Genomic DNA, 17,809 nt, shown 5'->3' with positions numbered 1-17,809 from the left:
ATTGAACCTCTATCTACTTACTACCAATATGACATGCCTCATCAATTTTGGATATGGAACTTACAAAAAATCTCAAAAAATACTATATATAAAACTAGATGATTTGGTTACATAGTTAATGCTCTGAAATATTATTAGTTGGCTATCAGTCAGGGAATGTGAATTCACTGTGCCAAGGCACAGGAAGTAAAAAGTGGTAAGCACTCGAAAAGTGCCCATTGTTATTTTTTTTGCTGGGATTTAGTAAGAAGTACAGAATGCCAGTTTTGCTGGACAAGGCACAGGGCAACTTGGTTGAAAGAATTGCTATGAAATAGGGGAAGAATGATGTGGGCTCTTCATGTGCACTTGGTAGGTGTTTCTGTGTCTCATCTCAGAGGATAAAGATGCCATTAAATTCCACATTTTGAATCCCATTAGAAGTATTACAGATTGTTTGCAAAGAATATAATGGTTTGGAAAATAACAACATATTTCTTGCTGTGAACATTTGAATCCCTTAATCGATTCAGTATGCACTCTATCCTAAAAATAAGCATTTGAACATTCCAATTAGGTGGGACTAAGATGTGGATATGAACTATAAATTTCAAAAGTCTGTGGCTCAGCATCACTTTAAACTTCTACTTGAAAAACTAATTGATCATGTTTAGTTATAGGGTTATTTGTAGCCTGAGTAATTCCTTATATGTGTGCAGCCTCAGTAAATTTTTATCAGATTACCTGATGACCTCGTTCACATAGCTTTCAACACTTTATTTGATCCTTCATCAAATGTGATTATTTCATTCAGTGCACCAAAAGGAAGCACTGAAGAGAATGTTTATTTGACTTTTACTTAGAAGATGAGGGAATGTGCATTTTAATATATATCCATTATGTCCTTAAAGATTTCATTATTATTAGAGCCAAATAAGATTCATATGTTAAAAACTTAAGAAAACCTTTTCAATTTTCCTTAAACAGGGTCAGAATCTGTAACATAGAAAAACAAGGTAGTATTTAAACCTATTTTTTTTTTTTTTTTACTTTTTTCACAGCATGGTCTTATGTTTTTCTTGTGAAATGGAATGATCTTAATGTCTTATTTTTGTCTTGTTACTGATTAAACATTAATAAAGAATACATTTTTGTCTTATACTATTTGCTTTTATATGCAGATAATATAAACTTTTCATTTATTTTTGTATGTTTTTAGTTCTTTAGCAATTATATACAGTTAACTCATCAACAAGGCTAGAATCTGACTTTTCATATACAACTTATATTGATAATCTGTAAATCATTTTGCTTGAAGGTTACCCATATGATCTCTTCTTATTTCAAAAACACCAATACATTGTTGGTGGGACTGCAGACTAGTACAACCACTCTGGAAAGAAGTATGGAGAGTCCTTAAAAAACGAGGGATAGAACCACCATATGACCCTTCTATTCCACTCCTGAGTATTTTCCCCACAGATCTGAAATTGGCATACTACAGCAACATAACCACACATCAATGTTTATAGCAGCACAATTCACAATAGCTAAATTGTGGAATCAACCCAGATGCCTGTCAATAGATGAATGAATTAATAAATTGTGAGCAATATATATGCACACACACACACACACACACATACACAATGAAATTCTACTCAGCCATTAAAAAGAAAGAAATTATGGCATTTGCCAGTAAATGGATGGAAATGGAGAATATTATGCTAAGTGAAATTAGCCAAACTCAGAAACTCAGAGGTTGAATATTTTCTCTCATATGTGGAAGCTGGAGTGAAATAAAGGAAGGGAAGCATAGGTTAACATAAGACCCAGTCAAATACAAATTAATAGGCAATAGATGAGTGAATGGAAGGCTACTAGAGTAAAGGAAGGAGAAGAGGAGAGGGGAGGGAAGGAAAAGGTAGGGTGCCGGGTTGTAGTGGTCGCAGGTGATGGAGCAGGCATCGGCGAGGTGGAGAACAAAGCAACACCAACTCAAGGAATGGATGCTAAGTTCTAAATTTTATTTTTCCCAGCCAGCTTTTTATGCATTAAAAGGTTGACAGTTACACATGTTTTTTCAGAACAGGAAAAAGTCACAAGGAGAAAAACAAAAATATTTTGTATGATCATTACTAGACTAGACAATGAAGTATTCTAATTATTCTAGTAATTGTTTACTTGTGATAACCTATAACTAAACAATAAGGCATATTAATATTTAACTGATCATAAAGGTTAAAGCAAGTTCAGCAGGGTTAAATAAACGTCAGTCGTGTGACTACTACTGTAGTTAATAAATACTAGACATTTTAAGCTAACAAATATATGATATCATCTTATACTGTGTGAACTTAAACATTGAGGAACCCTTTATTTCTTCTGTTCCTGTTATTCCTTCCTGATGGGGTTGGAATTATTTGCCTACGTGTTTCAGGTCATCTGAGAGTAGTCAACAGGGATCGGCAGCTAGAATCTGTTTTTGTATTTTCTCATAGTAATCTTGGTTACTCAGAGTTTCATAGCAAATGAGTAAATCTGAACTCACTGTTCCATAAGAAGTCTGATTTTTATGTTCTAACCCTGGTTCTGTTAAGACCCCTATTTTCAGGGAAAACACATAAAATATTAATAGTAAACCTACACATGTTAAGCAAGCAAGGAAGGAAAGCCCACAACCCAAATTCCCAATGAGATGAGACTTTGCAAACATCTTCTTTACTCAGCGGAATCCTTGTCAAGCACTGAGGGGAATTGCAGGTGGCCTAACAGTTGAGGGAAAAGGGGGAGATCATGAACCAAAATGTGTGTCCATGAATGTATATTGGAATGAACCCGACTACTACATGTAACCATAAAGCTCTAACACCAAACAAAACAAACAAACACCCAGTGATTTGTTATTTAGTAATGTCAGAATTTTGAAATATAATTGTTATGGTTTGGATTTTAAGTGTCCCCAAAGACTCATGCTTTGAAGGATTGGTCCCCAACTGATGGCACTATTAGAAAGTGGTAGAATCTTTAGGAGGTAGGGCTTAGTGGAAGGAAGTTAGGTGACTGGGAGCATGTTCGTGAAGGGATAATGGAATCCTGGTCCCTTTCCCTCTCCCTTTTTGCTTTCTTGCTGCCATGAAGTGAGTAGCTTTGCTCCACCGTGTATTTCCCGGTGTGATGTTCTGCCTCACCACAGGTTCTAAAGCAACAGAGCTAAACAAGCATGGACTGAAACCTCTAAAACCCTGAACCAAAATAAATCTTTTCTTCTTAAAAGTTGTTTCTCTCAAGTGTTTTGTCAAGTGACAGAAAGCTAACACAACAGTCCACTGTATAAAATCCTTTATTGTGAGGTCACCTGCTAACATACATATAGACATAGCAAGAATAATAGCATCACTGAGCCATTCTCAATATGTCCTATGACAATTAATAATACAACAAATCACCTTTGCTTAATTAATAACCAGAGAAGTATCTGACAATAACGTCCTAATCATTCATTCATTTATAAATCCTGGGCTTGTACAATGTGCAGTAGAAGCTCCCTGAGTTAGACACCTTGCAGATGAATGTCTGGGGTGGTGGTTTCCCCCTACCTAGGAATCTGAGCTTATTCTTTGTCTTCTCCTTACTTGCCTTTGCCCTGAACATTAACCCTCTGACGACCAGTATGGGTCTTCACTTACAGTCTCTTTATCCAAACTTTTTTTCTTTTTCTCAGTCATAAAGTTCTTACTCTTCTCTTTCTCTCTCAGTTCCATTTTAAACCCTTGATCTCTCACATATCTCTTTGATTGTACTTCTCTACTCCTTTCAAATTCTTCCTGACCTGAGTTTTCTTTCTTCAACTCACCATTTTTCGGTACTTTCTCTCCCTTCTTTCAAAGTCTCCCTTTCTCTCCTCTTCCTTTGCCTTCTCCTCCTTTTTCTTCTATCTCATTTCTTTCTCATTCCCCTGCCTCCCCCTCCTGATACTTCTCTCTTGATATTCATAATCTAAACATGTTCCTGTAAACATGGTAAAAAATTTGAAGACTACAGTTATGGTGTGGATCTGAAATGTCCCCCAAAGTCTCGTTTGTGTAAGGGTTGGTCCCTACTGCAGCAATGCTCAAAAGTGGGGCTTTTAGATCTAATGGGATCATGAGGGCTCTACCTGTATCAGTGGGTTAATTCATTTACTGGATTAATAATATGAATGGACTATTGGGAGGTGATGAAAACTGTAGGAGAGACCTCGTTTGAGGAAGTAGGCCACTGGGACTGGGGATGTAGAAGGGTTTATCTTCCCTTAGGCCCCTCCTCCCTTTTCCTCTGCTTTCTGCCTATCATGAGCTGAATAGCTTCGCATCACCTCAGGCCCCAAACAATGGAACCAAGTATGGACTGAACCCTCTGAAATCATGAGCCAAAATAGATCTTCCTCCTTTAAGTTGCTTTTTTCAGATATTGATCACAGCAATGAAAAGCTGACTAACACAGTAGCGCGGTGATGCCTTATTATGGAGGGAAATGGAAAGCATGTTCTGAAGTGAAAATCAGTATATGGTCAGATATATAAGGACTAGGAGAAAACCTGAAAAAAGTACATGTGCTTCAACTCATCTGGTTGGCAGGATCATGACCTAACTTACCATGTCATTTTGACTTTTGCTGATGTTCTCATCCTTTTTGGACAGGAGCCTACAAATAACCTTCTTGTCCAAAGACCTTAGAAGTCCCTTTAAGAATCTCATTAACACAGCCACGTCAATGTTTATAGCAGCACAATTCACAATAGCTAGATCGTGGAACCAACCTAGATGCCCTTCAATTGATGAATGGATAAAGAAACTGTGGTATATATACCCAATGGGATATTATTCAGCCTTAAAGAATAATAATATTATGGCATTTGCAGATAAATGGATGGAATTGGAGAATATCATGCTAAGTAAAATAAGCTAATCCCGCAAAACCAAAGGCCAAATGTTTTCCCTGATAAGTGAAAGATGATATATAATGGGGGTGGGGGGTAGGGAGCGAGAGAAGAATAGAGGAACTTTAGATTATGTAGAGGGAAATGAGAGGGAGGGGGGTAAGAAAAATGATGAAATGAGACAGATATCATTACCCCATGTACACATATGATTACACGAATGGTATGAATCTACATTGTGTACAACCATAGAAATGAAATGATGTACCCCATTTGTGTACAATGAATCAAAATGCAGTCCGTAAAAAAAAAAAATTAAAAAAGAAAAGAATCTCATTAAAATTTTTACTTGTCTTTGCCTCTAAAACTGCTTTACCCCTCATTGACCTAAAAAATCAAGCTTTTAAAATAAATTATTAATTGATGTACTTGTTTTTGATAATTACTATCATTACAATAAACCAGTTTTGTTCAACATTTCATTGAAAATATGTTTTAACTGCATAATGAATTGAATATACTTTTATAGTCTGATTTACTTTTTTCATCACCATTTCTAACATCATTTCCATGGTAAATGTGTTTGCACTTACAAACAAATGTTTCAAGGAGTACCCGTATATATCTTTGGAACTTTTGGAATTACAGAGTTTGGGAACTCTGAAGTGTTAAAGTGAAAGTAGAAGTATATTTCCTCTCCTTGAATGTTCCTTTCAATGAAAGAAGTTTACTCTTAAATAATATAATCAAGTAATATTTAAATAAAAGTCACTTGAAATTACATACATGCACATGCACATACAAAAGCATATGAATAATTAAGTGCTAAGATAAGTAGAAGATGTGAAAGTAGTTCTGTTGTGTGTGTGTGTGTGTGTGTGTGTGTGTGTATGTGTAAAGCAAGGAGGTGTAGAATTGTTTGTGGCTGGGTTTTTTTAAACATTTCTGTTGAAGGACAACCAAAGACAAAGGAGAAGAAACAGAGAAGACTAAAGGATGGAGTGGTCAGAAACAATATCCTTCAACATGTCATGTTTTAATTATTTATTCACATTTTCATTTATGTCATGTTATATCCATGTTTGTTTTAAGATAGAAACAATAATAGACAAGGTTAGTTTATCCTCAGATATGTCCAAATTAGACTCCCCAAGCAGCATTGTCATGTCTAGCCTTGCTTTTGAGCGTCTCTTGGCCCAGTACCACGTATCCTGGGGGACTTGTATACCTTCCTTTGAAGAGTACACAGTGTAATAATAGACTACACGTGGTCAGGGGCAGCTTGTCTACTTGGAGGCAACTGTTTTGATTCTGGCAGAGGTTTATGTGCAGGTGACTAAAACAGCTGTGTCAGAATTCAAAACAGGTGTAGCAATGGGCATCCCAGAGTCTCTCTGTCTTTGGCTCTTCTTCTATCTCATCCTGCATTACTGGGGAATAGAATGGACTAATGATATTTGCTTTACATATTAATTAAAAATAAAAGTGATTAACAAAATTTAATGGCTTGATTTTTAAGTGCTTCAAAATGTCCCATGTCAAAATGGCCGTGTTAAAATACCATTTACCCATCAGCTCCTATTACTTTGGAGAGTTCATGGAGCATGAGAACTTTAGAAAAGCAGGCTGTGGGGTAGAATAAGTTGAAAAGAACTCTTCATGAGGAGAATTCTATTTCATAAGATCATGGCAATTAACCCATGGGTTTTTAAAAATAATATTGAACTGAATAACTAAAAGAGGAAGGTGTATAGAGGGAATTAGTTAATTTCAACTGGAAAGGAAATCAGGGACAATGTGATGTAAGAGAAGGAAATTTAATAAAATGGGTGGGGCTTCCTAAAACCATTGACTATAGGATGAACTATACATTATGTAGGTTGACCCTAGAGGTGAGGAACATTTAAATGGGACTTTCTTTTTTCTTTAGGTTCATTGTACACAAATGGACTGCCAATTGTCATTTTTAGGTTGTAAATGATGTAGAATCCCACCATTCATGCAATCATACATGTATACAGTGTAAGGATGTGTCTCATTCCAACATTTTTCCCACCCCTTGCCCTCTCCCCTCCCCTCACTCCCCTCTGCACAATCCAAAGTTCCTCCATTCTTTCCTTAACACCCCCCCCCCCCCATTATGTATCAGCATTCACTTATCAGGGAAAACATTTGACCTTTTTTGGGGATTGGCATATCTCATTTAGCATGATATTCTCCATCTTCATCCATTTACCTGCAAATGCCATGATTTTATTCTTCTTTAAGGTTGAGTAATATTCCATTGTGTATATATACCAGTTTCCTTATCCATTCATCTATTGAAGAGCATCTAGGTTGGTTCCACAATTTAGCTACTGTGAAATGAGCTGCTGTAAACATTGATGTGACTGTGTCACTGTAGTATGCTGATTTTAAGTCCTTTGGGTATAGGCCAAGGAGTGAGATAGCTGGGTCAAATGGTAGTTTCATTCCAAGTTTTCTATGGAATCTTCATACTGCTTTCAGAGTGGTTGCAACAATTTGGAATCCTACCAGCAGTGTATGAGTGTACTTTTTTCTCCACTTCCTCACCAACATTTATTGTTGCTTGTATTCTTGATAAATGCCATTCTAATTGGAATGAGATGAAATCTTAGAGTAGTTTTGATTTGCATTTCTTTTGCTAGAGATGTTGGTCATTTTTTCATATATTTGTTGATTGATTGTGTATTTCTTCTGTGAAATGTCTTCTCAGTTCCTTAGCCTATTTATTGATTGGATTGTTTGTGTTTTTGGTGTTAAGTTTTATTAGTTCTTTATAAATTCTGGAGATTAATACTGTATCTGAAGTGCATGTGGTAAAAATTTCCTCCCACTCTGTAAGGCTCTCTCTTCATGTTATTGATTGTTTCCTTTGCTGATAAGAAGCTTTTTAGTTTGAATGCATTCCATTTATTGATTCTTGATTTTTATTTCTTGTTAAGGAAGTCTGGTCCTAAGGTACATGTTGAAGATTTGGGCCTACTTTTTCTTCTAATTGGTGCAAGGTCTCTGGTCTAATTCCTAGGTCCTTGATCCATTTTAAGTTGAGTTTTGTGCAGGGTGAGAGATTGAGGTTTAATTTCATTTTGCTGCATATGGATTTCCAGTTTTCCCAGCACCATTTGTTGAAGAGGCTATCTTTTCTCCATTGTATGTTTTTGACAACTTTGTCTAGTAATGAGGTAAGTGTATTTATGTGGGGTTGTCTTTGTGTCTTCTATTCTGTACCATTGGTCTACCTGCCTATTTTTGTGCCAATGTCATGCCGTTTTTGTTACTATTGCTCTGTAGTATAGTTCAAGTTCTGATATTGTGATGCTTCCTCCTTCACTCTTCTTGCTTCGACTTTTGTGGGTCTCTTATTTTTCCAAATGAATTTCATGATTGCCTTCTCTATTTCTATGAGAAGAGGCATTGGGATTTTAATTGGAATTGCATTGAATCTGTGTAACACCTTTAGTAGTATGGCCATTTTGACAATATTAACTCTGCCTATCAAAGAACATGGGAGATCTTTCCATCTTCTAAAGTCTTCTTCAATTTCTTTAGTGTTCTGTAGTTTTCATTGTTGAAGTCTTTCACCTCTTTTGTTAGATTTATTCTCAAGTTTTTTTTTTGAGGCAATTGGGATAATTTTCCTAATTTATCTTTCAGAGGATTCATCACTTATGAATAGAAATGCATTAGAATTATGTATTGATTTTATATCCTGCTACTTTTCTGAATTCATTTATTAGTTCTAGAAGTTTTCTGGTGGAATTTTTTGGATCCTATAAATATAGAGTCATGTCATCAGAGAATAGGGATAGTTTGAGTTCTTCTTTTCTTATCCATAATTTCTTTGGTCTGTCTAATTGCTCTGGCTGGAGTTTCCAGGACTATGTTGAATAGAAGTGGTGAAAGAGAGCATCCCTGTCTTATTCCAGTTTTTAGAGGGAATGATTTCAGTTTTTCTCTGTTTAGAATAATGTTGACCTTGGGCTTAGCATAGATAGCTTTTACAATTTTGATATATGTTCCCACTCTTCCCTGTTTTTCTAGTGTTTGGAACATGAATGGATACTGTATTTTGTCAAATGCTTTTTCTGCTTCTACTGATATAATGGTGTGATTCTTGTCTTTCAGTCTACCCTTGTGATAAACTATGTTTATTGATTTCTGTATGTTGAACCAACCTTGCATCCCTGGAATGAACCCCACTTGATCATGGAGCACTATCTTTTTAACATGTTTTTGTATGAGATTTGCCAGAATTTTGTTAAGGATTTTTGCAACTGTGTTCATCAGGAATTTTGGTCTGACACTTTCTTTTCTTGAGGTGTCTTTGTCTGGTTTTGTTATCAGGTTGATACTAGCTTCACAGATTGAGTTTGGAAGGGTTCCCTCCTTCTCTATTTCATGGAATACTTTGAGGAGTATTGGTATTAGTTTGTCCTTGAAGGTCTTGTAGAACTCAGTTGAGAATCTGTTTGGTCCTGGGTTTTTCTTGGTTGGTAGGCTTTTGATGGCATCTTCTATTTCATTCCTTGAAATTGATCTGTTTAAATTGTGTATATCCTCCTGATTCAGTTTGGATGGATCACATGTCCCTAAAAATTTGTTGATTTCTTTGAGATTTTCTATTTTGTTGAAGTATAGATTTTCAAAATAGCTTCTAATTATGTTTGTTTTTTTAATAGTGTCTGTTGTGATATTTCTTTTTTCATCATGAATTTTAGTAATTTGAATTTTCTCTCTCCTTATCTTTGTTAATGTGACCCAGTATTATTGTGTTGTGGTCTATTTGATTTCTAAAATTGAGAAAGGTTTGTCTGAGGTACATAGATGCTCCATTGATTGGGGCATAAATATTTATGATCATTAAGTCTTGTTGAAATGTCCTTCTTTATCCTTTATAACTAACTTTGGCTTGAAGTTCGCTTCATCTAATACAAGAATAGAAACCCCAGATTTTTAAATGGAGTCTGTGTGCATGATATGTTTTTTTCCCGTCCTTTCGCCTTCAGTCTATGGATGTCTTTTCCTATGAGATGAGTTTCTTGAAGACAGTATATTGTTGGGTCTTTTTAAAATCCAATCTACCAGTCTATGTCTTTTGATTAATGAATTTAGGCCATTAACATTCATGGTTATTATTGATATATGATTTGTAGTCCTTGTCATTTTGGCTTATTTTTAGTTTTTAACTTGACTTGGTTTCTCCTTTGATTGGCTTTTCCTTTAGGATAGTTCCTCCCTTTGCTGACTTTCATTTTTGTTTTTCATTTCTTCCTCATGAAATATTTTGCTTCGAATGTTCTGTAGTATAGGCTATCTATTTGTAAATTCTTTTAACTTTCATTTATCATGGAAGGATTTTATTTTGTCATCAAATCTGTAGGTTAGTTTTACTGGATATAAGATTCTTGGTTGGCATCCATTTTCCTTCCGAGCTTGGTATATGTTGTTCCAGGCCTTCATAGCTCTTAAGGACTGTGCTGAGAAATCTGCTTATATCCATATTGTTTTCCCCCTACATGTAGTATGATAATTTTCTTTCATAGCCTTTAAAATTCTTTCTGTATTTTTGTATGCTGGGCATTTTCATTATAATGTGCTTTGGTGTGAATCTGTCATAATTTTGTACATTTGGTGTCCTGTAAACTTCTTGTATTTGTTTTTCCATTTCATTCTTCAGCCTTGGAAAATTTTTTGATATTATTTCTTTGAATAGATTGTTCATTCCTTTGGTTTGTATCTCTGTGTTTTCCTCAATCCCAATAATTCTTAACTTTGGTCTTTTCATGTTATCCCATAAATCTTGGAGGTTCTGATCATGATTTATTACCATCTTCTCTGTGTGATCAACTTCATTTTCAAGATTAAATATTTTGTCTTCATTGTCTGAGGTTCTATCTTCCAAGTGATCTAGTCTATTGGTGATGGTTTCTATTGAGTTTTTAAGTTGGTTTATTGTTTCCTTCTTTTCAAGGATTCCTGTTTTTTTTTTTTTTTTTTATCAGAATCTCTATCTCTTTATTGAAGTAATCTTTTGTTGCCTGCATTTGCTGTCTTATATCATCCTTTCCTTCATGGATCATTTTAGTTATGTTAATTCTGAACTCCTTTTCTGACATTTCTTCTACTGTGCTGTCAATGGATTCTATTAATATAGCACCTTGGTTTGTTTGGGTGTTTCCTTCCTTTGTTTTTTCATGTTGTTCATGTATCTTCCCCTCTAGCAGTGTGGATACGAGGTGTTAAAGTTTCCCCCTTATAGGTTTATAAGTGCAGGTTTCCAATACCTCACCTTTAAGGGGGAGATCAATATTAACAGCACCCAATGCAAACAATATGCAGCCTTAAACCAAATAGCCCCTACTGAGATGTTGACAGTATTGTCATAATAATCAGAGATGATGAGTTAGATTATTATCTACAGCATAAACAGTAGGTTTGCAATAAGGTCTACAATTTCTAATGGTGGACAAAGAGGATGGGGAGGGGTGTAGGGTGTAATGTTAATGAGGTAAGAAGTGAGAATATAGAAGTACTAGATCATAGGAAGAGTGAAAGCAGAATCAAAAGAAGATGGTTATTAGCATGAGAAAAGGGAGAAAGGGACTCTGAGGAAACATTAATAAAAGGAAAATATAGAGAGTGAGAAAAATTTTTTTAAAAAATAAGCAAACGTAGAAACAAACAAAAATCTACAACAAAACTGTAATATACTATTCAAACCTCCCAGTCTTCAGTAACCTGATGCATGAAAGGTACTTGAGTTCAAAGATGATGGGGATGTGAAAGTGGGAAACAAAAAGAGAAAAAAGAAAAAAAGTGGGGGAAAAAAAAGTTGAAGTAAAATTGAACAATTATTTCTGTTGAGTTCAATATCTTCTCTGCTTCCCTTCTCTTCTGATAGGTGGGTTATCTGGAGTTTGCTGTCATCCACCCTGAGGATGATGACAGTTACTAAGGTGGGAGGATTAGACTTGGAGGCGGGACCCCTGGAGGCAGGATATAGCTATTGCCAGTCCCTCTGGAAGACTGCACCTCAGGACTCTTATTTGGGGTCCTCTCTGGTGACTCAGGAGCCTGGTCTTAGCCCCTCCTCTCATTTATGGATCCCACAATTCATGGTCTGTAATTTGGCCTCTAAATTGTATCTCTCCTGCCCCTGCCCTTTTGACTTCCCAATCAGAAACCTCGCTCTCTGGAGGTCCTGAGGGCTGAGCACCAAGACCTGTGCGCCTGTCTCAGAAAGCTGTTTTGTATTGGGCAAATTAGGACCAGGTGTTGAAAGCTGTGTGCCAGCTACGTAGCTGCAGGCACTGGACCTGTAGGTGGCTAGGGTGTGGTTGGGATTGAGAAGCTGGAGGGCCCCACTGATTGCCAAACTGGCAGGACCAGGTGATTGGTGGGTGCTGTATTGGGGAGGGAGTCATGGACCAGGTTGATGTCAGGTCCCAACAAGTGCTGCCTGAGTGGTCTCTGGGATCCCAATGGGTGCTGGACTGGTTGGATGAACAAGCCAGGATCAAGATGCCCTTATACCCTTTTCCCACCTACAATCACTTGCAAGGCTCTCTCCTGCCTCTGCAGCAAGATGGTGGCTATTAGCACACCTAGCAGGGATACCTTGGATGCATCCAACCCTGCAGGGCCCTTGATGATGATCTTTCAGGTTCTGGCTGTTATCCCTAGGTGGAAGTGACTATGTCCCTAGTTGGCAATGGCAGTAGCAGCTAACTTGTAGGTATCTTGATAATGGGCTTCTAGTCTCCAGCAGGTATCCAAAGATGGAAGCTGCCCCAACTAAAGATGGTGACAGCAGCAGCGACAGTAATCCAAGATGGTGGCAGAGGTGTTCCAAGATGGAGGCTGCCACATGTTGGTAGATTGGGAGCTTCAGCGGAAATGCCGGGCTGGATCTGTGGGGTTGCTTAAATGGTGTTTTCCCTCCCGCTCATACTTTATTTTAACTTTTAAACTTAACTCACACCAACTTCTCTCCGACACTGAAAGATTCAAGAATTTAGAAGACAGCCATGAGTAGGACCATTCCTATTAGTGGTTGCAGACACAGGGGTGCACAATGTGTCACACACAGAGGCAAGAAAATCATATCAATTCTGTGTATTGTACATCTCTCTAGAGAATTCAGAAACTCTCTTGGTAAGTAAACTTCCTGAAATTACAGCTGAAGAGAAAAAGTATTGTCAGGGTCTAGTGAGTGCTTACATTTTCATTTCATTAAAATTACAGTTGTTTAATTAAAAATCATAAATTTACATAGGGCAATGTTGTTTGATTCATTCTGTTATTTTTTTCCCTTCCCCCCCTCCCCTCCCACCCCTCTTTATCATAAAAAAAAAAAAAAAAATTACAGTTGTATTTATTGCTCCTATATTTTGGTCAGTCCAATAGTCTTGAGCACCAGCTCATCAATTTTACTTTTCAGTTTCAGTTGGAGTAGTTTTGAATGTTGTCGTAGCTTCTTTTGTCACATGCATATCAGTTTTACCTATATTGCAATGTGCAATTCAAACATAGGAATTCTCATTACCTTAAAGTTGCATGCCAAATTTTTGGATTAACTACTCTTTGGGGTTCTATATACCCTTTTCTACTCAATTGGTGTAAATGAAATTAAGTCATGGCCTTCTATGTAATAAAACTAGCAGATAGAGTCATTGGTAATAGGGAGAAATAAATTTGTTTACAAATTTTACATATTATTTTGAATCGATAATAGTATTAAGGATCCTTGCTAGTGATCAGAAGCATGTATTCTTGGACCAGACTGTCTCAGTTCAAGTCTTAAAACCTAAAATTTCATGAAAAATATTTAGAATATTACCTGGCATATATGAAGCCTTATAGAATATTACCTGGCATATAGGAAGCCTTATTTTATCAGAGAATAAAATGTATTAAAAAGCTAAAAATTGAAAACATGAAATACTGCCAAAACCAAATGAGTGTTTCTTATAATATATGTAGAGGAAATAATCCCAAGGTAATTCAAATTACTTGGAAATCTTATTCCTAATAAACTTTTAAATAAAAATTTGAAACCTATAGGAATATAATCTCCATAAAATAATCTTGGTGACCTGAACTTTATCATTATGACATTTTGATTACCATAAAACAACATGATGATTGGCTTTTTATATATAGAAATGGCTTCACAAGTTTTTTTTCTAAACTAATATAACTTTGGCTTTATACAAAGATTAATATAAATAAAAATATGAGTGATCTCTCAGTATTTTCTGAAAATCACTTGGTGGCCTTATCAATTATAAATTGTTTCTTTATATAAACACTCACAAGTGTTTATATAAACACTTGATGTATTTAAAAAATTATTAACAGGGAAATATTTCCCTGACCAACCTCTCTATTTTGTTTTATAAGGAAACAAGAATGAGTAAGCCCATAATTTCTATCTTTTTTCCCTCATGAAGTAGAGAATTTGCTGTGTTCAGTGCAATACTTTCTTTTCTTCCTAATCACAGAGAAAGACATCTCTTTCCAACCACTGCATCTAGGTGGGGCCATGGTCCATGTAACTAGATACAGTCAACCATTATAAATGGATGCAAACCAACTCTACATGGCCTCTAAAACCTCTTGCAAACATCCACATGCTTCCTCTATGCTGTCAGCTGGATGAATGCAGAGATCTGGCAGAAGACAAGAAAGATCTGGAAGGTGGTCATAATACAAGGTGGAAGGAGTTCTGATCACCTCAGTATGCCATGACAGAAAATGGGTGCATCTAGCTACCATCCCTGAATCTTGAATCCTGCATTGTTCCTATTAGAGGACACATAGAGTACTTAGCACATAGTACATTGTACACTACAAAGGTCTTTGATTCAGTGCGTGTATTGTGTGTAAGAGGATGGGACCCTATCCTCAGAAAGCATTGCCTATGAGCTTAGGTAGTGCTGCAACTGAATACAATCTTAATGGAACATTGTGTGCTTTTCCTACATAGTGAATCTGGTGATCTGATGCAATGTTATAGGAGATCCCATGCTGGTGAATCAAATACTTCTTAAGAGAAGGAGATGCTGGCTGAAGCCCTGAGGGAAGTAAGGCAAATCTATATTCAACATATGTGTCTAGTTTTAACAGAACCAGCATTTCCTGCTTCCAGGGTGGAAGATGTCACCTGTTGGTTCATTGGTCTTCTCAAGAAATGGTGCTAGAGTAGAAGCTCAGTGTTGGTTTCTCCTGCCAGCAGATAGGATGTTTTGTGGCAGAAATATGTAAAATAGCTATCCTGGTCTGTTTGTGCTACTACAACAAAATAATACATATTAAGTAACTTATAAACAATAGAAATTTATTTCTCACAGTTTCAAAGGTTAGGAAGCCCAAGATCAAGGTGCTGGCAGGTTTGGTGTCTGGTGTGGGCTGCTGTCTACTTTCAACACTAAGTCTTATTGCTGCCTTCTCACATGGTGGAAGGTAGAAGGGTAAAAGGAACAAATGCCGTCTGAAGCCTGTAATTCCATTTACAAGGGAGGAGCCCTAATGATCTAATCACCTCCTAAAGCCCTCATCCCATAATACTGTTGCACTAGGAAGTAAGTTTCAACGTGAATCGGAGGGAACACAAATATTCAAACCATAGCAGCAACCATGGTAAGTGAGAGCCCATGTATAACCTCCATTTTTGCCTCCATGGCTACTTCCTGTGCCACTTTGGAGTCACACTGGGAGTAGTTGGTAATACAAGATGGCCAGCAATTTTTTTTTTTTAATTTCTAGAATTAACATGAAATGTTATTCCTAATCCTTCTAATTTTCATTTTGAATTCTAATGATAAAAAATTATATTACTATTTTTGTTGTTTGCATTTTCCTGATCTTTGTCTTTTTCCACGTTTCAAACCTTATGTTTTCCTTGTGGATTTTGCCATTATACTAAAATATTGCTAAGAAAATAAACCCTCAATTGCACAGAAGTTTTCAAATCCTAAATACTGGGATACAACATTAGGGAGATTTCATGAGATACAATTTTTGTATCTCAGAATTATGTGATTTATGGGGAAACCAGTGAGAAATCTTAACATGTAATAATTATGAGTCAAATGCTTCCAAAATTGTTAATTTGGCTGATAGCAACTAATAATAAAAATTAAAGTGGATTCTCAGTGAATGTTAAATTTAGGATATGGAGAAACGGGATGTTCAACATAGAATGATCAGATTAAATGAAGAATTTAGTACTAAAATTTGTTCAAATAAAATAATCTTCTCAATCACTAGAGACAGTATCATATGCTTCAATTTGAGTCAGATCACAATGTGTTCTATGATGTATAGAGGCAAAATTTTATGTGTTTTGATCTATTTTTCTATGATTTAGATACAGACCAATATTAGCACAAAACTCTGTCCTCAGGAATTCCTCATCCATGTATTTTTAGGTCTTAGTTTTCTAATGACATAAAGATACACAAGATTAATATCTTATGAATGTCTAAAGAAAATATCTTATGAAGAATGTCTTATTTTGTTGTTTCTTCTGGATTCAAGGCATTTTAGCCTTTAGCTTGATTAATACATTGAATCTCTGTGAAATTTCTGTATTTTGAAAAACTCATATGGTAAAGTCAAATTGTGGTACTGTTTAATGTTATTAACTATTTTGCAGTGGCAGTCTTCAATAAAATGATAGTCCATAAAGTTTAGAAAAACAATCTCATGTGGATATGTCAGTCTGGTGTAAGTTACAGTACTTTAAGGAAAGAAACTATAAAAATGATTAATCCATTTTCTTAGAATATAAATAAAGACATAAAAATTTGACAACTGCTAAAATAAAATTGTAGGAATTCTTGATTCCTAAGTATTTAGTGGTAGTAAAATATCATTTAGCTTGGTTTAAATTGGTTCAGTGAGCTGGGTAGGGATAGTAAAAAGGTATATTTTAAGAAAGTTATTCCAGTGTAACTAACATTGTCGCATTTATATTTATTTTATTCTTTCCATGAACAGTGAATATGCCAGATGCTAGGGTAGATGCTGTCATAGATCATCTTTGATATCCTCATGAAAAGTCCTTTGAGAAGGTAAATGCATGTCCATTTTCCTGAGCAGAAACAATCTTTAGGGAGAATATCTGACTTTCCCAAAGCTACATTTCTGTTCATTGAGGCAGCCTCAGAATGAAAACCCCAACATGTCTGACACCAGAGTCCAGGCCTATTTCACTATGGGATAACACTGCACATTTGGGAACCATTCTGGATGCCTTTCATTAACTTACTATTTTTATTCTCAGTTATGCTCAATATGCAGGGCTTTCCCCAACTCTTGTAATGGCTCCCTGGGGACCTGTCTACTTTTATTTTCTTCCTTATTCTTTGGGATTCTTCTTCTCCCAAGACCAATTGATGAGTGTGGGATACAGTTCCATTCTTCCTCCTTTCTTCTTGCCCCAAGCATAGAATTTTTTCATTTTTCCACATTTTCAACCAAAACCTGTGCTATTTTTAAATATCGCAAAGAGAACTGATCCAGAGAATTATCAACATTTTCCCTCAGAGTTAGTAAGAGCTAGAACCAGCCCTTCTTCCACAGCTGCCTCCCTACCATCTTTAATATAACTGGGTTGGGGAGACAGAAATACAATGATTGTGTTAGAAATGTCTTTTTCTTTAAAGCAAAATTGGGAGTTGGAAGTACTCCAAGAGAATGACTCGTAAAGAATTAGGGTTCCTATGAGAAGAAGAGACTGCTTGACTTTGTGTCTCCTGATTGGGCTTCTGCTTAGTTAGCAAGAACGCTGGTCTGGCATATTTAAATATAGTGAAAAGGACTGCTCCAAACAGAGAATTACCAACATTTTCCCTAAGAGTTAGTAAGTGCTAGAACCAG

The sequence above is a fragment of the Sciurus vulgaris genome (assembly GCF_902686455.1).
Source record: "Sciurus vulgaris genome assembly, chromosome: 3".
In the NCBI taxonomy this organism is placed as follows: Eukaryota; Metazoa; Chordata; class Mammalia; order Rodentia; family Sciuridae; genus Sciurus; species Sciurus vulgaris.
This window is presented reverse-complemented; position numbering follows the sequence as displayed.